Raw genomic sequence first — 6000 nt, forward strand, 5'->3', positions numbered from 1 at the left:
ACTTCTTACATACTAATCAAGTGCAGTTATTGAGTTAAATCATATCTAGTTTCCCAATACATTCCCATTACACAGATGAATGAACTGAGACTCAAAGAAGTAAAATACTTTGCTCAGAGTCACAGGGCTAAGAAGGAGTACAGAAAATTAAAACCCAAGTCTTAAATGCTATAGCAGGCATTGTTGGTTGCTCCTTTCTTTTTTCCAAAAGCATTCTAATTTTTTTCGTCTCGGAGACTCAACAAATCAAGATTATTCTAAACCAGTTATGGTGGTCTCCTTCCCTTGCCTGTGGTTGGCTTATGCATGGACATGTGACTCACAATTGAGCCAGTGAGACTTGAGGGAAAGTCTACTGAGCCTTCTGGTAAAGGTTCCCCTCCTGCCTTTTCTGCCTCTGCACATAATCGTAAGGGTGTAATACCTGGATTTGTTACAGCCAACTTGTGACCTTGAGACCAAGAAATGATGAAAAGAATTTGTATCTTTGATGATGTATTGAACCACTGAAAGAACTAAGCTTGGGGCGGACAGCCCGCATCTGTTGTAGTAGGAGATGCTAAGGCAGAACTGTTTCAGCCAGTTGAATTCAGGTTTTTGCTCTGTGCACCCCTGACTGATACCCACACCAATCAAGGGCTTTAGTCACTACTACCTCAGCTAAGCATCACTGGAGATACATAACAAGTAGAATCCTGTGCCTTGCCCTTACTGTGCCTGTCCCAAGATTGCACCTTCAATATGTGTTCAATCTATATTTGATGAATTGACTCTCCCTTTGCTCATCAGTTATCTTTCTTCCCTTTACTCAGCTTCACTGATTGTCTTTAAGTTTCAGCTTCCATTTGCACTGTGGTCTCAACATTTCTACCAGATCCTTCCCCATCACCTCCCCCCACCTCCAAGGATCAAGCCAAGAGCAACGGACTCACGCTTCGCCCACAGAGACCATCACCGCAAGTCCGCGTTCCTAAATATTTGTTCTTTGAAATGTCTTTCTCAATTAGATCTCACCCAAATGTTTGAGAGTCAGGCTGAATTCCAACTTCCTGCTCCAGAACAGACATGTTGAGCCTGCATAATTACTGCAGCCAGCTTTATTTGCTATAAAAACATGGATTTTTTTTTTTTGCTCCTTCTCAACTGTAAAATAATCAATAAATAGAATCCAGATGAAAAATGCCAGCATTTAGGAGAACAACTCTTTTATGATTCTTTTCTTTTGGGTCTAATTAACACATTGGGGATAAAATGTGTTGATACACTTGCCCAACCAGCTAAGGTGAAACAAACTCTGCTGAGATACAGCTTCACATCAGAGACACAGGTGAAACAGACAGTTTCAAAACATTATGAAATGTTCCACAAACATCTGTAAACCTGTGAGGTGGACTTCCTCCAATGCCTCTCTGTTCAACTATTCAACTTTTTCTTTGTCCCCTATGAACACATTACATAGATGCTGTCAAATGAAACACAGATAGTCCCATTAGCAGGAGAAGCAATCTCCCTGACTTTCTTTTAAATGAAGAAGACATGCCTCTTTGGACAATGACCACTGGGGCCATGAAAGTTTCATGAAGGGCTCTTGGAGTGGATGATATCTTTTCAATTATATCAGTGCTAAAATAAACCCCCACAGAGCCACAGGGCATCGAGTCTACATCCCAACACAGGACACCTATTTATTCCCTAATTAAATTGGATATATTCTCTCTGTATATGAACTGATGAAAATATTCTTTTAATTCTATGGTCTCCTGGTGGGTAAAGGGGAGGGAATCATCCCTAGGCAAATTCATGGAGTTCCTAGAGCTAAATCACAGTCTTTGTTCCAGGCTCCCTCACTGCATCATCTCAGGAAAATCACTCACTTTCCCTTGTTCTCACACAGTAGTTCTTTCATTGTGGTCCTGGGGCCAAGAGCATCAACATCACCTGGGAACTTGTTAAAAATTCAAATTACTGGGCCCACTCTGGACCTGCCGAATCAAAAATTCTGGGGGTGGAGCACAGCAATCTGTGTTCAAGCAAGCATGCTGCATTGAAGTCTGAGAAGCACTGGTCTACAAAACAGGAAGGAAAGAGCATTATTATTATATATTATTATTGAATCAGGGATAAGGGATACCTGGACTTTTCAGAGCCTGGGCTCCTTTCTGAATAACTGTCTCAAACTGCAGAGTAGGGCTCCATTTACCCATCTGTACAATGGGGCTACAGTGTTCACCAAGAAGCTGTGGGTGCTAGAATTTAAGAAGTATGTGGTTACCTGGCACCAGTCTCTATGGATACCTAGCAAGATCATGGTTGCCAATACTCAACAGCTCCCTCCCACCATACTCTGACTGGCAGAAGCTCTGCAGAGCAGTCCTCCAATGCCACATCTAAGGTCATCACTGCAGCTGCCTCTGGGTTACCCTTGGCAACCAGGAGCCAGAGTCATGGTCGCCCACAGAATTTTCAAATGCCATAGCCAGTAGCCTCAAGCCTTCTTACCTCAGAGCCTTGAACCACCAGAGAGGAGGCTCAGGATTATTCTGTTCTATTGTCCCGTTTCAGCAATTCTTCAGACATCGCTTATATTTGCCCCCACTCTACATCTAGACTTTAAGCCTGAGAATGACACCTAGAATGCCAGCCTCGTGAGGTATGGGACTCTGCCTGGCTGGTTCATGGCTGTCTGCCCAGTGCCTGGCACAAAGTAAGAGCTCAAGAACTGTTTATTGACTAAACTTTCCTAGCACAGTAAATGCCCTGCCCATAGTAAGTCCAATCATAAGCCCCAAACCTTCAAGTACCCAAAACTTATGTTTGGAAAGGGGCAAAGAAACTATATCAAACCCCAGAGAACAAGGAGAAAAGGGAAAAGGAGAAGCAAGGGCCTGAATATTTCCCAGCTGAAGCCAGAACCCTTGGCTCTATGGGCACTCAGCCAATTGCTCACCTTGGATCTGGAACTAGAAGACCTCTGGGCCAGGGTTTTTTCCCCGGGCAGAGGGGGATGTCTTTTGTTTTGCATATTAGAATCCTTCGGCGGGAGAGGCGGGAGCTGAAGGATGATAAGACATTGACCACAGGTTCTGGGCATGAGTTCTAAGCAGTGGGTCTTCTAACTGCCCTCCTGTCTCTCACTCAAAGGCCAGTTCTCACGGGTCCTGACTCTGCTGTCTTTTGACCAAACGCTTAATAAGAGCTTTTTTACCCTCTCAGGACTCCAGCCTCGTGCCCATGCCAGGGTGATCCTACTCCCTCAATTAGAAATCTACCCAAGGCTCAATTCCAAACCCTTCTTTCTCCAGGGAGCACCCTAGCCCTCCCCCTCCAAACAGTGACTTCACCTGGGAAGCCTGTACTCCCTCCCTTGGCTACGAGATAGTGACTACTCTTTCCCTGTAGACTGCACATTTGGGGACTGGGCAGAGTCTTAAGAGCTCCCTTTACCCCCCAAACTTCAGTGCAGGCACAGGATAGATATTGGACCAACTGTCACCTAAGTGATTTGTCCTGAGGGATGATTGAAGCATAGCACCTAACAAGAGACCAGCCCTCTGCCTCTCACATCACACACACACAGTCCCGCAGCCTGCAAAGGGCTTACACTTGCCCCGTGCTGACAAAGTGGTAAGGACAGCACAGAGTGATGGGGGCGGGGAATTCCTGAATGAGAAGTCCAGAGACCCGGTTTACCGTGCCCTTACACCCTTAGCTAGCTATAAGCGAATATTTTCAACTTCTCTGGGCCCTCGTTTGCAGATCTGTGAATTGGGAGGAAGAGGTGGAGACTGCAGTCGTGGATCTTGAATTTCTAGAGGCTTAAAAAACGTGTGAGCAACGCAGAGAGCGGTATGCGCACTAGGGGAAACCCGCCGAAGGAGCTGAGGATGGGGTGCTCTTAGACGGTGGATTCGACGCCCTCGGGGACCCCGCCCAACTGGCAGGGGACAAGGGCCGAGGGACCCTCTCCAAAAAAACCCCAGCTCTCAGTCCCACTAAACAGGCTCTAAACCCTTCAAAAGAACCTCTCCAACAGCAAGCACTCCAACAAAGAGGGCTGCGAAGCCCGGGTCCCGCTAGCTCCGCGGAAGCCGAACTGGGTTGAGTCCAGCCTCCTGGACTCCGGGAACCAGACGCCTCGCGCCCCGGGCAGCTCCGAAAGCCGACTCGCGAAAGCCTGTGCTCGCCGCCACCTGGCCGGAGCATTAACCCCTGCTTTCCCGGCAGAGCGCAGAAGGGGCGCTGATGTTCGGGCACGAGTACCCTGGCCAGAGCGAGCTGAGATGGCCCGGAGCCCAAACCACCCAAAGGCCTCCTCCAACCTGCCCGAGGCCTCGTTCTTTGCAGTGCCGGGGGGATGGAGCGGGAGATCCTAAAGCGGAGACAGTTCTAAATATTTTTCTAAAGAACACGACCACATGAGAGGGAGTCAGACCAGCCTCGCAGCGCGTGCTAGCGGGGACGGATCCCGAGAAGCGGCTACCCTAGGATGGAACTCGGATGTCCAGGTCGGGAGAAAGAACCGGGGCTCGAAGAACGGTCAAGCCAAGGCTCCGCGCTCCCAGGTTCCAGTCGAGGGGGCGGCTCCGTCCCACACATGAATGTTTGACTCCAGAGAGGAACGGTTTTGCATATTTTTCGTCGTATTTTTTTTTTAAGCAAATCAGGAAAATAAACGAAGTGCAGGGGGGAAGCGTCTGCGTCTGCTGCTCCAAGGGGCCACAACCACCAACCATCCCCATCTCCAACACCACCCTCCAAGGCTAGACGACAAGTTGGGAACTTCCGCACCGCGCTCCAGGCGCGCACTGGTAGTGATTCGCTTCTCAACTTCGGGATGTGGGGTCACAGCCGCGGGCAGTAGAGACCTCCGGGGTCGGGCGTCCGCGAGCTCCCCGAAGAGAGTCGGGACTCCAGGACGAGAAAGGAAGGAAATAGACGTTCGGTTTCGCGCCTCCAAAAAGCAAAAGTGCGCATGGCACCAGCCTGGGCTCGGCTACATGTAGCTAGGCGCAAGGCTAGCCACCGCGGGGGATCTGGCAGCGCCTCGCAGGCTCTGCGCGCGGAGCTCGGCGCGCCCGGGGCCGCTCGGAGGTGGGAGTCCCCAGACTTAGAGACGGGCAGGCGCCCTCCCCGGGACTACCGCGCCGTGCCGCTGCGCTCGGGTCTTCCCCGGCCGCCTGTGCTGCGTCCCGACTGCGGACAGAGAGCCCGCGCCTGCCCGCGCCGGGGCGCCCCACGTCCTGCCCGGACCCCTGGCATTCTATCCACACTCACCTTCTCCCGCACCGAACTCAGCTTCCGCAGCCCGGACCCCGGCTGAGCACCGGGGATCCACGGGGCCAGTGGAAAGTTAGTCGAGGGGATGCAAAGCCCCCTCCCCGGGATCAGGACCCCCCAACCCCCGGCCCCGTGTGCCCCCAGCGCTCCACGGCTCCGCGTCCTCGCCGTCCCCGCCCAGCCATCTACCTGCTTCGCGGCCAGCCCGGGGCTCAGCCGGCCAGTTGCGGTCCTGTCCTCCGGAGCCCGAGCCGCGCCGGAGTGCCGGGCCAGGAGCCGGAGCTGCTGGCAGTCCAGAGCCGGCGGGCGAGCGGCGGGAACGGCGAGCGAGAGAGCGAACCGGCGGGCGGCTGGAGCCGCGGCTGCTGCTGCCGCCACCGAGCCAGCCCCCACCCGCTCCGTCCCTCGGCCCCTCCCTCCCTCCTTCCCTCCCAGGCTCCCTCCTCCCTGTTCGCGGCTCCCTCCCTCCCCCCACCCCCACCTCCTGCCTCGTTTTTTTTTCCTTCTCCCTCTTCGTTCCTTTCCGACCCTGCGCTCTCGATCTCGCTCGCTTGTTCTTTTTCCTCTTTCCGTCTCTCTCTCTCCAGCTTTCCTTTGGTTTCCCTTTTCTCTGACTCAACCTTTCCTGACCTCTCTTCTCACTCCCGCCAACAACCCCCCTACATACACAGCTTTCCCTTCTTTCACTTTTTCTCTCCGTTTCCTCTTCTCTCTAACCCCTTT

At 52.0% G+C, this 6000-nt stretch overlaps 1 protein-coding gene across 9 annotated transcripts in view; it reads right to left on the minus strand.

The window, feature by feature from the left end:
* MEGF11 (multiple EGF like domains 11) overlaps window positions 1–5646 on the minus strand; it is a 393087-nt gene extending 387441 nt beyond the window's left edge. For all 9 annotated transcript variants that reach the window (XM_027553015.1, XM_027553014.1, XM_027553016.1 and 6 more), the window contains exon 1: window positions 5467–5646. The gene's annotated coding sequence lies outside the window, so the exon portion shown is untranslated. The remainder of the gene's footprint in view (window positions 1–5466) is intronic.
* Window positions 5647–6000: the final 354 nt, after the last annotated feature.

This window comes from Bos indicus x Bos taurus, chromosome 10, assembly GCF_003369695.1.
Source record: "Bos indicus x Bos taurus breed Angus x Brahman F1 hybrid chromosome 10, Bos_hybrid_MaternalHap_v2.0, whole genome shotgun sequence".
Classification (NCBI taxonomy): domain Eukaryota; kingdom Metazoa; phylum Chordata; class Mammalia; order Artiodactyla; family Bovidae; genus Bos; species Bos indicus x Bos taurus.